Genomic DNA, 17,391 nt, shown 5'->3' with positions numbered 1-17,391 from the left:
TTTTCACGTCCACTCATCCTAAGAAAACATAAGAAAAGGAGTGCATCTTCTCCCTTTTTCTGACCCTGGAAGTTGTAAAATTTCTTGAGATTTCTGGGTTGAACACTTTTGTACATTTCTGAGCCTCATGATAGCTTCAGGGATGGGAGCAGGGTGCCTGAGGCTTCACTGCTGAGCTCAGAGTTGAAACTTCCTCAGCACCTTTGACTTCTGAGAAATGAAGGAGGTTAGAGATAATCCGGTGGTCTGATTACACTGCCTCCATAATGGAGCCCTCATAAAACCCTAACCCATGGGGTTTGGAAAACCTGAATATTTGAAGGGTGGGAGGTCTGGAGAGAGGAGGAATTTCCTTGGTCCTGTTTCCAGGTTGAACCTTACACTTCTTTATTCCCTGTTCATCTATATTATTTATATTCTGTCTGTCTTTTGAGATAAGTCTCACTGTTGTATCTTTGGGTGGCCTGGAACTTGCTATGTAGATCAGGCTGTCCTGGAAGCCTGGAGTTTACAGAGATCTGCCTGCCTCTGCTGGGATCAAAAGTATGCAACACCACCCCAAGCTCAGTTTTATTCTTTATCCTGTCTTTACAATCAGCATAAAAAGGCATTTCCCTGAGTCAGTGAGCCTGTTACTAAGCCTGAGGAGAGTCCGTGATTATAGATTGGTAGACCAGTTGGAGGAAGTGTGGCTGACCTGGGAAACCAATAGTGTGACTGTCTTAAGTGCGATTGTGTGTGAGGGACAGTTTATGGACATGAACCCTTAACCTATGAGGTCTGTGTAACAGAGGTAATTAATCAGAATTTGAGTTACATTACTGTACTCTTTAAAAAACAAACAAAAACAAACAAACTGGAGTGGTGGCATTCTCTGCCTTTAATCCCAGTACTTGGAGGCAGGGGCAGGTGGATCTCTTGAGTTCCAGGCCAAGCTGGTCTACAGAGAGAGTTCCAGGATAACCAGGGCTACACAGAAACCATCTCCCAAACAAACAATAGAAAACAAAACAAAATAACAGATTACAGGACTCTACTTTGTATTCTCCTGGAACTGGAAAGAAACCTACATACACACTTGGTGTCTCAAGTGCTGTTGGTACAGGGACTGTTTTCTTGTCCAACTGTTGTAACATGATTTTACATTATTTGGAACATCTTTTAGTAATTCGAGCAATCTTAAATACTGCTAATAATACTAATAATAATCTTAAATACTGTAATACATGGATACCTTTTGGGCAATGACTTCAGACTTTTCTAGCTTTCTGTTCTTCAGATGGTGATTCTTTTGGGGACCTTATCCTTGGCTGTACGAGTATGTAGTTTTATGACCGGTCTTAATTGGTGGGGAGAGAAGACCTCAGAACGTTAACAGAGAAGCCAGTTTCTGAGAATGAGTTTTATGGACGCTGGTGCTGTGAGGACAAGATGACTTCTGATAAAGCTTGGAGTCAGTGGAGAAACTTAAGGTTTACAACTGGAATTGTTCCCTTGTGCTTGCAGGTGGTCACTAGGGCAATGTGGAAGTTTTAGCTACTTTCACACATGTGAGGAGGGAAAGTTAAGTTCAGTGTAAAGAGCTTCGGAAACAGTTGGTTAAGATTTTGTGCTATTATATGTCAGTATAACCCAATAAGCGTCTAAATGTATTTCAAAGTGACAAAGACAATAGTTTAGAGTACTGGGTTCTCAACACCCCCTTTCCTTTGATTTAAACAGAATAAATAAAGGATTTTGTGTTTCATTTTCATAAAGTCAGAAGGCTTTTGATCATGCCCCTCTTTGCTCCACCCTTCCTGAGGTTCTCCTGTCCTGTGGGATCAAGTATTTGTCTTGTAGTTCAGGAAATCTCCGGTTTTGTTCCTGGACTCTGCCGCTCTCATTGGGTTCTGTCTAAGTTGGAGTAGCTAGAATAATTTTTTATACTTATTTATTTCTCTCTCTCTCTCTTTTCTTGAGACAGGATTTCTCTGTGTCGCCTTGGCTGTCCTGGACTCGCTTTGTAGATCAGGCTGACCTGGAACTCACAGGGAATCTGCCTGCCTCTGCCTCCCTGGGTGCTGGAATCACAGGTGTGCTTCACTGTGCCCAGCTGTAACTAGAATCCTTAAACCTACCTTACTTCTATAGCTGCCTTTTGCCAGACAGTGCTCTTCCTTCTGCTTCGACTTGGAAGGTCCTCTCCACTAGCTTCGAATTTCATGAGCTTCTCTCTCCATGTGAGAAGTGTTGATTTATTTCTTTCATTTAAAATTAATTTAAGGGGGCTGGAGAGATGGCTCAGTGGTTAAGAGCACCGTCTGCTCTTCCAGTTCCCGGCACCCACATGGCAGCTCACAACTGTCTGTAACTCCAGTTCCAAGGGATCTGACACCTTCACACTTAATGCACATAAAATGAAAATAGAGAAATTAAAAGTAATTTAAAAGTTTTATTTTTGTGTGTACATGTATGAATGAATGGTTGTATGTATGTATGGTTGGTGTGTGTGTCTGTGTCTTTTTGTGTTTTTGGGATTCAAATCCCAGGCCTTTAGGCAGATCCCTATGTTTCAACTACTCTTTGTTTTTCCGTATTTGATTTATTTACTGTGTGTGGATGTGTGTGAGAGTTGGGGCAAGTATTTCCACCTGCTGTGCCACCTTGCTGGTATCAACTGCTCTTTTGATGTAAGTTAAGTCCCTTGTATAATCCTATGTACTATAAATTATTGAAAGTCTACATCATTTTCTTACATGCAAAGAGCAGGGGCTCGATCTTACACTTTTATACACCTCACATGAGTAAGCCAAGTGCATTGCATTTCACCCAGCAAAGTGAAATACTGTTGGAATGGACAGTCGTCTCATAGTTTACAAATTCTTTAATTATTTAAGAAATAAGCAGTTGGCTTGAGCTGGATGGGATTGGGCAGTGGATTACACATTCTAGCCATATTTCAGATAATGAGCTCAATTGCATATTCTGAGCTTTATCTTCATGCCTTCCCATCTCTCCCTACACATTTGGCAGGATATTTGGGAAGAGGCAATTGCACTAGTCAAACAATGGTCTACAGGCAATCCCTCAATCCTTATAATCCCTGGAGGAATTTATAAGCCAGGAGGTCACATGATGCCCATCTTTGTCAGGGCTTTAGGAGATATTTTGTCTCCACTGATATCTCCCCCTCCCCCCCAATTCCTTTTCTTAGGCAAAAATCCTAGCAGGGTTGGTTGTGTATGTATAACCCCAGAATTTGTGAGGCTGGGAAAGGGGGGTTGGAGATTTGTATAGTTCTAGGCTAGCCTGATACTTAGTGATACCCTGTTTCAAAAAAATAAAATCAAGCAGGGATGATGGCCCATTTCTTTAATCCCAGGGCTTGGGGTAAAGGGAGGTGGAGCTCTGAGTTCCAGGCCAGCCTCAGCTACATAGTTACACAGTGAGTTCCAGGACATCCAGGGCTATAGAGAGACCCTGTTTCAAAACAAAACAAAAAAAACCAAAAGCAAGCAAACAGAAACAAACAGACAAAACCCACACCAAGGAACAATAAAAACTAAAAGCCATTAAAGAATCCTGCAAACCCTAATAAGGGGATTGATAACATCTTGTTGCCATTATAAAATAAAGTTTTCTGACCCTTTTACTTTAAAAAATAAATTATGTTTGTTTTTATTTATGAGTATGAGTGTATGCCCTGTATGTTTGGGTGTCCCTGGGGGCCAGAAAAAGGCATTGTATCCTCGGGAGCTGGAGTTCTAAAACCATCCACCATGGGTGCTGGGAAACCCAACTTGATATCTTTGCAAGAGAAAGTGGTCTTAACTGCTGGGCCTTCTTTCCAGCCTCCAAGTTCTCTGGATTCTAAGGGAACAGAAACCCAGGGACCATATATGTAGGTGAGGTCAAAGGTAGCTGAGGAGAAGAGGTTAAAGGTGACTGAGGAGAAGCCTTTTCTTCCCAGCACCCCTGAGGTCACTGAAAGTGGCTTTAGCCAGTCTCTGCACCTTGAAGTTCCCCCTCTGTCCAGTGAAGTAGCTAGACTTCAGGGATTTGAAGCACGCAGAAAAGCTAAAGAGCTTATTACTCTTTTCCTGTGCAGGAGAAAGCCAGTGCTGCCCACGGGTCTGTTTATCTCTGGACCCTAGCCAGGCAACGGACCACCTTGAGACCCTTTCTTAACCCTCTGCCCCCACTAAGACATTTTTATTGGGCAACTGCTGGTTTCCAGGCACTGAGCTGACACTCTGTTATCTGTTGTTTCACATTCCAGCAGTGAATTCTGTTGTATTGATGATCAGTGGAGATCAGAGAAATTCAGTTACTCATTCACAGCTTCTCTCTGGTTTGACAGAGACTACCACAAATCTTTGTGAAGTAAAATATGAAGAGATAATCCTATTCCTATTTCTCCCGCTGCCCCATCCCCTTCTTTTTCTCTATGAGATAGAAATGTGGTCCAGGCTGGCATTCATCACTATGTGGCCCAAGAAAGACTTGAACCCTTGGCTCTCCTGTCTCATCCTCCTGAGTGCTGAGATTACAGGCATGCATAATACCCAGCTACTACTCACTATTTTTCTTCCTTCCTTCCTTCCTTCCTTCCTTCCTTCCTTTCTTTCTTTCTTTCTTTCTTTCTTTCTTTCTTTCTTTCTTTCTCTCTCTCTCTCTCTCTCTTTCTCTCTTTTTTTTATGGTGAGATGTTTCCTATTTTTGCTACTTTGAATTCTGCTGCTCACTCCATTGAATTTCACCTTTTAGCACCTAACACTTTACCTGGCAACTCCGTAGTTTTCTGTGGATTTGACCTTAGGGACCCGTGGCATTGTTGCAAACTTCTGAGACTTGATAGGTGTGTAAAAAACTTGCAACTTAGTATCATCCTGGTTTAACAGCTGGGCTCCTGCTTGCTTTTGGGACTTGTAAATTCTGGGCACCAGCAAATTTGTTACCCTCCTTTAGCCAGTAGCCACTTCTTTTTTCATTTCATATGTGGACAATGGCTTTGTTTTTAGACAGTGTCTTTCACCATTTATTTTCTTTAGATATAGTCTCACTGTATATCTAGTGCTGCTCTTGATTTTTACCATTCTCTTGCCTCCTACTTACTCCAGTTTTCCCAAACTTACGGCATCATCTTTGAGCCTTTCAACCCACCCATGCAGTTCATAATTGTTAGTGGTTAGAGCAGACTAAACTGTTGTAACAGAGAGATCTGAAAATAGACCCAGGCTCACATACAGGTTCATTTCTTTCTTGTGTGCAGTTTCAGTTTGCATAGTACTTTTCCTTGGTCCAGACTCCACCAGTCCTGTTTATGTCCTTCCTTCCAGCTTTGTTCTCAGCCCCTTCCAGCTGATGGAAAGTGAGAGGGAAGAAGCATTTCCACCTTCCCAGGGTGTACTCTTGAAGTGAATGTGTCAGCGCCACTCATGTTGGGTTGGCTGGAAATCCACTGCAGAGCCTTAATTGTCTTCAAGGAAGATTGCCAATGTCTTCTGTTGAGGAGCCCACAATGATGGGAATATAGGACTTTAAATGATGTTTCTTTCATTGGATCCTTCATCTTATACTAGGAAGACAACTGTTAGTATTTTCCTCTCATCTCTTCTTGTACTTGAACCCAGGGATTCTGTCAACTCCCAACTTTGAGTCACTCAAGCTCAATACTTTTCCTATTAATTATAATTTTTTCCTATGACTTGGTCCTCCCTCTGTAGACTAGGCTGGCCTTGAACTCACAGAAATCTACTTTCCTCTGCCTCTTGAATGCTTGTATTAAAGGTGTGTACTCCTTTTAGTGAAAATTTTCCTTGCTTACATTTAATTTTTATTAATATTTAAAAAATAGTGGGAGTAGTGGTGCATGCCTTTAAACTAGTATTCAGGAGACAGAAGGCAGAGCTCTGATTTTGAGGCCAGCATGGCCTATAGTGAGTTTCAGGACAGCCATGGTCTCACAACCTTGTCTCTAATAAAACAACAAAATATTTTTATTATTATCTTTTTGTAAGAGGGATTTGCTGTATATCGCAGATCAGCTTCAACGCAGATTGTCTTAGCCTCTCAAGGCCAGGGATTATGGATATGTACAACCATGCTGGGCAGCTCATTTGCATTTCAAGTATTTACAAGAAGGCTCCAACTTCCCAACACAAACAAGACCAAACTCAAGCTGTGCTGTCACCCCCACACTCTGGCCACATGCTCACTTCCTGCGGTTAAACCTGAGCTTTGTGAATGTATCCTTTCATGTTTTTGCTTGCTTCCTTGCTCCCACTCTATAATTTTTGGAGATATGGGGTCCAATTTCAGATGAATTTATTTCCAGTATATTTATTGAGGTCCTGACTGACAAGCCAATGGGTTATTATTATTATTTTTTGTTTGTTTTTTGTTTTTGAAATTTCTATATTTTGCTCGGCCTTTTCCTTAGGAAATGGAATCCACGGGGTCGCTGTGACAGCTTTCCTTCCTTTGGAGTCTTTCTTATGGTTGTCTGCAGGTTCCTTTCCAGGCTTTATTCATAGTTCACTGGCCTTTCTCTTCACATCACCTGATTTATCCCCCTTCCAGATTTGGGTGATTTTCATCTCAACATCTCTAGCCACACCTCTGGGGGATTGGGAGCTGACACCAGTGGCTGCTTCCTCGTTGATGATTCTGCAGATATTGCAGGATCATCCTTCCTTCTCTTGTCTGTTCTCTGTTCACTAAGGACCAGCAGGGTCTTCCCCTTACCACCTATTGATCATCTATTCCATAAATCTGGCCATTTCCCCACAAATTAGAACTATAGAGGTCTACAGATCACTTTCTACTCTCGTAGAATTGAGATTTTAGTGGAGGAGAAAGGCCTGATTGTTATTGAATGATGAATGGGCATTTGAGATGACAAAGGCTATATGATTACCACATGTTTGTCTGACTCAGGAGAGTATGTCTCAAAAGCTGATGTTTTCCTGGAGTCATGAAAGTCCAGAAAGAGCTATTTGTGCAAAGATAAGGCAGAGGGGACAGGTGACATCAAAATTCGAGGTGTTCAAGTATGGTGGTCTCACACATTTAATTCATGCACTGGGGAGGCAGAGGCAGTTCAGTGTCATTCTTGTTAAGCTGCAAGTCCCAGGCCAGCCCAAGCTGCACAATGAGGTCCTGCTGCAAAGAAGCAAACTGGCCAAAAAGCCGAAGTGTGTGCTATTCCTCCCAGCTCATAGATTTGGGGCTGGAGAGAGATATCTCAGGGGTTAAGAGCACTGGTTGCTCTTTCAGAGGACCCGAGTTCAATTCACAACACCCACATAATGGCCCACAACCATCTGCAACTAGATTAGGATGTGAACATCTTTAAGGCATCTGTATGGAATTTTACATAGCCTTCAAGAGAAACTTTATATAGTCCTCAAGGCCAGATTCTATGTGGCTTTAATCCAAGTTACAATGCTTCAGTTTCATTCTAGGGTTGACTAGATGCAGGTCATTAAAGGGATGTGGTGTAGCACGGTGTCTCTCAGTTGGGTGTGGCTGTTCATGCTGTTAATCTCAGAGTTTGGGAGTGGAGGCAAGTTGAACGCTCTGAGTTGGAGGCCAGGTTGGGCTACCCAGAGAGCTCCAGGCCAGGCTGGAGCACAAAGGGAAACCTTATTTCACACCACCAACAAAGAGACAAAGGGTCCTTTTGTTTCTTAATCCCTTCTTAGAAGAAAGACTAAATTAAAATTATTTAAAAGCTTAATTTTCTTTGATGTGAAGGCATTTCTTATATACTAAGAAATGTTTTCTTGGTTAGAGTTGAGCTTCTTTGAGGGGGAGGGGTCATGGGCCTTTATAATATATAACGTTTCTCTACTTGCCAAGAAGCAATTGTGGGTAATAGTGATTTAGCAATGATTCCATTGCATGCTATCAGAGTCTGTTCTGGCTGCTTAAAGTAGACAGGGTTGTGGGAAGTAGGAAGACACTGAAAAGAGGACTTCAGTTAAAATTCTATTTTAGTTGTTCATTTGAGAAATTATCATGTGGACAAGCATTATCTTAAAGACAGAAAGAAATGGACAGATTTAGGAGATGTTTTTGAAATAGATTAGTGACTAAGTTTGATAGTAGATTTAAAAAAATAAAATAAAGGGTTCAATTTTACTTGAGTGTCTAGGCCAATTACTGAGAAAATGAGAATTTGGAGAGAAACAAGCTTGAGGGGAAACAGAAAGCATGCTGACTTGGCTGCATTATGTCTGAGGTGCTTATTAGACATTTTATACAACTGGATAAGTAGAAGTTGGAGAGACTGAAAGGCATTTAAGATGAACAGACAAGTTGGGAATTTTCTGAACATAGTTAGATTATCTTTGATATTGCATGGGGTTTCCTACATTGAATGTTCAGATTGAGAAAAGACCAGTGATCAATTGTTATATAAATCATTTGTCATTGGGTAGGAGGGAAACTAGGAGAATGTGATCACTTTGAAGATGGGCTGCGTGTTTTTTTTTTTTTTTTAAGAAGATGGTTTTGTGTCAGTTACAGAGACTGCATTTGGTGAAATAGTTCATGTTTGATTTTGACTAACTGATGAGTAGAGAAGCTGGGACAAAAGCATACTGGGTTGCATTGTGGAGAGACAGTACTTTCAGAAACTTTAAGAAATGTGAGGAAAAACAAAGAAATAGGTGCTTTTGAAAGGAGATATTGTAGAGGGAGATTCTTTAAAACCAGTGGATAATGGAATGAGTTTCTTGTGACGACCACTGTAGAGAGATGGACGACAGTAGGAATAAAATTGCCGAAGAGTAAGAAAGGGAGGAGACTCAGGGTACAAATGGAGGTGTTGGTCTTGATTAGATACAAGATACTTGGTTCTTAAAGCAAGGAAGGGCTGTAGGGAGAATGGACACAGGTATGATGGGGCAGAGCTGGGGTGGGGAGATGTTGTCACTTTACTCTCTGTACTTTCCCTAAAATGGTGATGCTGGAGTCTGGAGGGAGGAACCGGGATTGGAGATGGAGATGTTGATGGCGGGGTTTGGCCAATGAGTGTCACCCAGTCGATATTTTAGGTTCACGAGTTTTAGGTTGAGAGTAGTTTATATATTTCTTGAGACAGAGTTTTTATTTATAGCACTGGCTCTCCTAGACTGGCTTTGTAGACCAGGGTAGCCTTGAACATACAGAGATCTACCTGCCTCTGCCAAGTTCTGGGAATAAAGGCATGTGCCACCACTGCCCAGCCGATAAACCTTTATCTCAAGCCAAACATTATGAGAAGTGACTCAAAGTAGAACAAAAAGTCAGTGAATGGTGTTGGGAGCAAGATAACACTGTCATGTTGAAATTACAATGCTAAACTGAGTAGATGAGCTGAGAAGGAGATGAGCTGAGAAGATATGGATGTTCACACACAGGGTGCTTTGAAGAAGTCTCAGGAGCCAGTTCAAAGAAGGATGATACAGACCTTGGAAGAATGAGAGTGACTCAGTCTCATTGAGACTGAGTCAAAGAACAGATCAATGGTCGGGGGAGGGGAGGCTTGAGGTTTCTAGCCTCCAGGTAAATACACACAGAGTTGAATTTTGAAAGTTAATAGGTGCTAAAGTCATCAATGAATGAGAAATAGATGGTGACTGCAAGGAACTGTAAGAGGTAAGTTTTTAGTTTTTTTTTTTTTTAATTTTACAGTATGTCTGTTTCAAAGAACAATAGGTCTAAAAAAAAAAACCAACTAAGTTTGAAGTCTTGCTTGATTGGTACAATGATCTTTTTATTTTTGAGATTGTACATAATTACAGCACTTCCTCCTCTGCTGTCATCCTTCCAAACCCTCCTGTATACTCTTCTCTGCTCCCCTTGAAATTCATGGCCTCTTTTTTTTTTTTTTTTGTTAATTTTTATTACATGCATATATGCATACACATGTATTTCTAAATGTAAAGGAGGTAAAGTTTAATACTATGAACTTCAATTATTTTCATTGTTCTTTTTGACAGTATGTCTTTATGTAACCCAGTTTGGCATGGAACATACACTCTCTTATTCCAGCCTTTTGAACACTGAGATTATAGGCATGTGCTAGGTAAAAGTATGAAGGGCCAACTGTAGTAGTCTTTTCCTGTCAATCCCAACGCCAATGTGAGATACATAGTAAACAGGAGATCAGCTGGTGTTCCAAGAGATGCTGTCTCAAAATGATTAACAACAACAATGCAAAAAAGAGTAAAAATAAAGTAAAACAAAGAAACAAACAAAAGGCCTCAGAAAAACATTAGAAGATAAGAGAAAAGCTTCATTTACCTCCAGGTTGGGAGATTTGGGGCTATGAGCAGGGTTGTCACTAAAAGTACTGAACAACTCAGATGCAATGCGAACACACCACCCTCTTGTGAAGGGAGATATTAACTCAGTTATCACTTCATTACAGGAGAGACCAGGAAGGGAGCTCATCAAAACTGGCTCAGATGGGAATGGCTCAGCCATTCCATTGTTATTGGCTGAAGAATTAAACCCCAAATGTGAGAATAAAGCAACACACCCTTGTTTGGATGCTGTGAAAGGAAGTGTTTATGCTTCAGCTTTTAAACTCAGGTTAAATCTTACTTCCATAATCTCAGAGTCTAGCCTGGAGAAGGAACACTGAGAGAAGCAAGCATGGTAGAGTTTCAAGGGGTAGATTCTGGGGTCCAGAGTGAGGTGGTTAAGGAGAGGCCCTGGGTGGGTGTCACCACACCCAGCTGTGTCCTAGTTCATCTCCTAGCAGTGCTTCAGGATGGGCAGCTAGCAAAAGGGACTGCCTTCCAAATCCTCCTAGGAATGCGGTGAGGATTCACATTGAGTGCTGACTAGAAAGGCCTTCATAACACAGTATAGAGCTAACCAATATGCCGCACTGGCCATAATTTATCTACTGGGCAAAGTCCAAATCCCTTTGAATTCTCATGAATCATGTAAGATATGTAATAATTACCCCACCTTCCTTCTTTCTTCTTGCCTCCTTCTTGGTTATGATTGCTTTGTTACTCAAGAGTCCTGCCTAGGTGACTACTGTGAATTTCTAACTCATTCTAATCTTGCTAACTTTTGAGGATGGACTACCTCCTGGCCAGAAGTCCTTTTTCAGGTAGGCTGGCCAAATCTGACTAGAGCTAAGATGGCTGCCAGAGATGACAGCTTCTAGCTTTATAATATCATACCACCCGCATGGAAAATGCCACATCCTCCAGTGCCTGACAGTTGCCATATGTCATGGTGACCATTGGGTGTAGCATAAAAAGAGTAAAGATAGATAGATGCCAATCCTATTAATGTTCTACCCATCCCTAGAGATAGACAGCTAGGCATTCCTTTAACTAAACTGTTCCCTCTCCCTGTCTTTTCCAACAAAGCTTTGAGCACTACCCCCACAAGAGTTGAGGGTTTGCTTTGCACATTCATCTCAAATAAATAAATAAATAAATGAATGAATGAATGAATGAATGAATGAATGAATGAATGAATAAGATTTTCTAGTTGGTGTTCTGTCTTCTTAATGGTTCTACAGTTCCCAGACAGAAAAAGGACCCACGCTGGGGGCAATATCTAGTAATGTTACTGTCCTCTGCTTTTACACCACAGGGGCACCCATTCCCTCAGGAGGCACTGTGCTCATCTTGGCCTTCAACAACACAGTTAATATTGCTTTCCCCACAGATGCTCTGATGATCCACAGCTGCCTCTGATGACCCTCTCTCTCAGGGATAATTTATTCCTTTAGCTTTTTATCCAAACTGTATTCATTTCTTTTATTGTTAATCAATTAATTAATTTCTTGAGACAGGGTCTTAGTATGTAGCCTTGGCTGTCCTGGAACTCTCTTCTGTAGACCAGGCTGGCTTTGAACTCACAAAGATCTGCCTGCCTCTGCCTCCTGAGTACTGGGATTAAAAGCATGTGTTATCTATCACACTTGACTTTCTATTTGCTTTAGAATCTCCTTTTCTAAGCTGTGATTTCCTTCAAGTCAAAATCCACAAATTAATCACTCACAGGTTTACCACAGAGGAAGATGCTGTGCATACCAACTTTATGTATTACTTTTCTTTTGTGAGGTCTAGGTCATGTTAGCTATACTTTTGGGTTATTTTTTATATTTTTCTATATATTACAGTATCTCATAGTACAGGCTAGCTTTGAATTCACTTTGTAGCCAACGTTGTCGTAACCTATTTAGTTTATTGTCTCTATTTCCCAAGTGCATATACACTCCCCAGATTTTGCTTAGCCTCCTGTTTTTCAGTTCCTTTTCCCCATTACCAGTGAAGGGGAATCTGCCAAAAGTGAGAATAAGTGGAGAAAATATTCGGTATCTCTGTGACCGAGGTGATTAAGATGGCAAGCTAGCGCTTGTTGTTATGCCTCATTCACTGTTGTCGCTGCTTTGGGCTGAGCTGTACTCATTAACCTCTTCAGTTATGTAGCCTAATGAAGGCAGCAAATGTGATGGTTTTCTGGTGTGTGTTAAGTATAATTGATTGGGCTTTTTTCCGCTGCCCACTTGATTTTTGCCCATAGTAGAACTATTTGGAGACCTGCTTCAAAGTCCAGTTAGTCCATTTAAGGTCTCTTCAGACGTCAATTTCCTTGTCTCACAGAACTGATAATTACTTTTGTGTCACCAAGGCTTGAGATAATGTAAATCAGATACCAGCAGTATGAATGTTGTGAGTCACTGTGATGTGCAAGAGCAGCAGTGAGTCAGTGTGTAACACAGGTGGCTGGGAGTAGTGGTAAAAGGAGCATGGGTTAGGGGCTGGCTTGGGAGTCTAAGATGAATGACAGAGACGGTTCGATGGGAAATTGGCTAGTGGGACTGTTGGCCTGAGGTTGGCATGCTCTGAATGATTGAACAGGTACGACCCCATTTTGACAGTTGGGGTCATAGATTGTTCCCAGGTAATCCCTGTAAAGAAAAAAACAGTAGGGCTGTGTGTCTTTAGAGCCTGAGATCAGCATATCGTTCCCAAGAAATACCCTCATTTCTTTAGAAAGATTAACTTACAAAGTTAACTGTTTTGATAACTTTTGGTTTTATATTAGTATTTTTTTTTCCCCAAGGGAGATGGAGCCCAGAGCTGTGATGGAGCCAAAAGCAACTTCCCAGTTTCTCTGAACTGAACTAAGCACAAAAAAAAAAAAAAAAAAAAAAAAAAAGTTATTCCAAAGACAGGATGAAAAACCATGCTTGGGCACAGTTGTCCTGGTGGATTAACCCACAAGGGTTAATCCAGGACACAAACCTTTGATCAGGATTCTTACAGGGGAACGCTTTCAGTCTGTGCCCACTAACAGTGTTGGAAGCACAGCCACTGGACTTCACGTGATTGTGGACTGACCTGAGGGAGAGTTCGCTCCCTCCCCCTGACTTCTGCAAGCAGCAACCTGTGGCCCACATCTGTAGTAGGTGCTCAGCTTTGTAGGGATCTGTGATAGGCCACTCCACAAACGACAGAATCTCCTCTGTTTTAGAGAATGTTTGCTTTGGAAAGGAAGAGCTGGAGGAGGCCTACTGATTTTAGGGAAGTGACAGGGTTTATTTGTGAGTGTTAGGTATACCTGGGTCAGTGCAGGGCTGGATGGGCCAAAGTGGGGTGGTAGCACAGTGAAGGAAGGCTGTTGCTGTTTCCTTCTCTACTTTCAGGCATCATAGTGGCCACATCTGTACCGTGAGTGTGCAGAATGCGAGTGAGAGCGTGTTGTAGGTGCTTAGAAGTCTTATATGTTACTGTGGCAGTTGGCAGTTCACAGTTTGAAACATATACTTTTTTGATGCAGGTGAGATTTTATAGAGGAGGTAACCAAATTCATGGTCGAACGGCGCGTGTCTGAGTTGAGCTGCATGGCTGCTGGTGTCTCATGTGTGGTGAATGTCCTCCTACCATGGATGCTGTACTGAACTTGACAGTGGTGTCAGTCGAATGAGCCACACCACCCTGAATGTGCCCAATCGAGTGTGACTGTGCTAAGGAGTGCACCTGCGACTAGCAGGCACCCGGATGTATGCAGAGAAGGGGCCGTGCCCTGCAAACTAGGACATTACTACCGGCAGAGGAAAAAGCAAGGTTGAGCTCATCCCAGGAGAGGCTGTGCTTTCTCTGTGAGCTTCCCTTATGGTCTAGTAGAGTTCCCTTATGGTCTAGTAGAGTTCTAGGGCCCCTGTTTGAGTGGCCACCCTGAAGATTCTAGAATTAGGTAGCCTGGAGTCTGCAGCACAGTTGCAGAAAGCTATAAGGCAAGAACCAACCCCTGAAAGTTGTCCTCTGACTTCTGAGTGTGTATTGTTGATACACATTGCTGCAATCATGTACACACACACACACACACACACACACACACACACACACACGCCGAAATCCATTTAACTATTTTAAATAGTTACTATAAGGCAGGTTCATCTTAGCTGGGGTAGATACTCTACCTTTCTCAGAAAAAGGTAGACACTTCTGTAATGTTTTCTAGTTCCTGTTCCAAGACTCCCAATACATTGAAAAGGCAAAGCGTATTTCTCTGTTCTCTGTGTGGTTGTTTTCTCATCTTTATTAAAGACGAGAACAATGGTATAACAGGAAAATCACCCAGTAATGGTCAGATGGCGTGACATTTGGTCAGGTGTCAGATGTCCATCTGCAGGCTTCTCTTAGAGCTCATGGTTGCCATGTGCACCAAGAATAATAACACACAATCATTATATAGATATTAAAAATGGTGCATACAAGGAAGAAAATAAAAATGACTCAACTTACTAGTCTTCATGTATGCATATATGCACATCTGCTTAAACAGGAATTTATATGCACACACGCTTTTTGATTTTTTTTTTTTTTTTTTGAGTCAAGGTCTGGGAAGGTTGCTGTGACTTCTCTGGTACTTACCATATAGACTAGACAGGCCTAGAATTTGTGATGATCCTCCTGCCTCTGCCTTCCGAGTGCTGGGATTAAAGGAATGTTCCAACTATGTTGAGTTGGGTCACTGTTTTGCTCTTTCCATAATGAATTTTCTACATTCTCTTCACTGCATCTCTGTCCCTAGTGCTAAAAATCTAAGCACTGAGTGACTAGATTACCTGGCCCTCACGGGAGTACACCTGTCTTCATCACTCACCTGCACTAGAGTTACAGGAGCCCTTCTCCACCATGCATCCCATGTGTGGGATGCAAACTCCAGGTTTTTTTGTGTTAGTTTTTTTTTTTTCTTTTTTGAGACAGCGTTTCTCTCTGTAGCCCCAGCTGTCCTGAAACTCTTTAATGCTTCAGACAGAGGTACATTGCTCCACTCCCAATCTTGATCTTTTATTTGAAGAAACTGAGGTCTAGAGAAGTCAGGTGTCTTTGTTCAGGCTGCGGTTGTCAGAGGGGTGGGGTGAACACCTCAGGTCATAGTCTCTGTGGAAACAGTCAGCTGCCTCAGAACATACGCACATAACAAAGCATATTGTTGGCAGCTGCCAAGGTAATGGCTCCGGGAGTAGGCAGAAGTGCATTGGGTGAGGTCAGGCCTGAAGGTCACCACGTTGATATTGGATCCTGGAGTTTTGACAAGAGTCCTATTAGAAATGCCATTTTACAAGTCACTTGCCTCCTGCCTGCATCTTGGTAAGAGCATGGGCTCAGGCTATGGGCTGAATCTTTTGGATTAGCTTTGAGTTTCATTCAGCATTATCCTACGGTCTCTGGCTGAGGAGAAGCTGTTGAGTCTAAATTGCTAATGTGCTCTACTGATTTCCATCCGCTGTGTGATTTGACTGACAACAGTGCTAGCCTAGTCCACTGGGGTCTGGCGAATTGCATCTGCTCAGTCAGAGTGTTTTCTGAGCTGGAATTGAAATGTAGGGCCCTTTAGCTTCTGGTGTGACGACAACGCTCAGGCAATTGACTTTTACTCTTCAGTCTCCAACAGGGGGGAAATTATGAAATAAAATGGGGAGAGGCCAGGCATCCTCATCAAGATTCAAACCCATAAAAAATAAGTAACTGTAATTAATCATTGGCAGTCTCTCTTTCCTATTAAATCTGTACTCAACTGGGTTTCACTGCTTCACATAGCATTTGAGCTCCCCGGTTTGCAGATGCTGGTGCTGTGGCTCTCTTCTGCTATTGAGATGTGACCTGAGATTCTTTTCTAATACATGTCTCAAATCAGGTTATGAATAGTGCCTGTGTTTATATGGGAGGATAACCTGCAAACCGCCTTAGCCCCAGGGGGACTAGATATGAAGATGGCTTTCTCTGTGGGCATTGGAGAGGTTCTCTCAGACAACCTGTTCTTTGTACCAGCCTGTCACACTGAATGAGAGAGAGCAGTCTTTCAAATATGTGAGTTCAATAGCTTTTTGTACTCCCGGAAGTGTGGGTTTTCCTATTGTAGATGCTATTTTTGATTGCGGTTTGGGTGTTTTACTTTCTTTCTCAGGGAAGTTCTTCATGCTTTATCTCTCTTTCCTGCCTTCTTTTTATACATTTTTGTATATTGATGAACATGGCTGTGTCCTGTTAAAAAGCAACTGCTTTTACACACACTCCCTCTTCCCATTTTCTCTGCCCTTCCTGATTCCCTGGATTTCAAATACAGGACCTCTCCTAGTAGGTAAATGCTCTACCACTGATCTGTATACCGCAGCCAATTCTTTCTCTTGTAACATGTATTTCATCAGATCATTGTATGCTTGAAACCCTTCATTGACTTGCTGTCTCTGTATTGTCAGAATGAAAGCCTCACTAGGAGGAGGTCATGTGTGACTGGGCACCTGTCTGTCTTTCTGACCTTGACTATAACCCACTGCAGGCGCCACTTGATGCAGTCACAGTGGCCTTTTGACATACCAAGGAGTTGGAGGCTGTACAGGCTGAGGATCTTTGCTTGTCTATTGGCCTCTTGCAAAAATGCTTCCCTCAGGAGCGGCGTGCTGACCTCTCGATTGTGTTTTCTCCAGATCATGTTCACGAGTACTTTATCCAAATTTGAATCTGTCACCCCTCCCCCATTACTCTCTAAACTGTTACTCATCTGATCTGTTTTTTTCATAGCACTTGTCATTTAAAAATTACCTTATTTTAAAAGGTGCTTATGTTTATAAAACACTCCCAATCCATGATGACAAAGGGGTCCTCTGCTCTCAACTGTGCTGGAGTTCTAGCAGGCATTCCAACATCCCAGATAAAAGCACAAATTCAGACCCAGTGGCCCTCAACTTGCTTTCTTCACTTGGCAAGATGGTTCAGGGATATTTTTCTGAATATTTGGTGGAATTCCTGCTTTGGTTATATTCTAAGAACTTATGATTTTTGCTTTCCTTTGCAAAAATGGTGTGTGTAGAATAGTGTATGTTTGTGTTCTAAAATACAGCAATAAAAAATATGGCTCACATTGTTTATTCTG

At 42.0% G+C, this 17,391-nt stretch overlaps 1 protein-coding gene across 3 annotated transcripts in view; it reads left to right on the top strand.

Annotated features, from left to right (window-relative positions):
* Nucleotides 1-17,391, top strand: part of Gpd2 (glycerol-3-phosphate dehydrogenase 2) — a 145,559-nt gene that overhangs the window by 4,261 nt on the left and 123,907 nt on the right. The window contains exon 1 of one of the 3 annotated variants that reach the window (XM_055600532.1): nucleotides 9,602-9,627. The exons of the other annotated variants lie outside the window; for them this stretch is intronic. The gene's annotated coding sequence lies outside the window, so the exon portion shown is untranslated. Of the gene's footprint in view, nucleotides 1-9,601; nucleotides 9,628-17,391 lie in introns of those variants that run through there. 3 annotated transcript variants of the gene reach the window in all.

This window comes from Psammomys obesus, unplaced genomic scaffold (genome assembly GCF_907164565.1).
Source record: "Psammomys obesus unplaced genomic scaffold, mPsaObe1.curated_primary_1811, whole genome shotgun sequence".
Classification (NCBI taxonomy): Eukaryota; Metazoa; Chordata; class Mammalia; order Rodentia; family Muridae; genus Psammomys; species Psammomys obesus.
The sequence above is the reverse complement of the archived record's forward strand: the minus strand, read 5'-3'. Positions and strand labels throughout refer to the sequence as shown.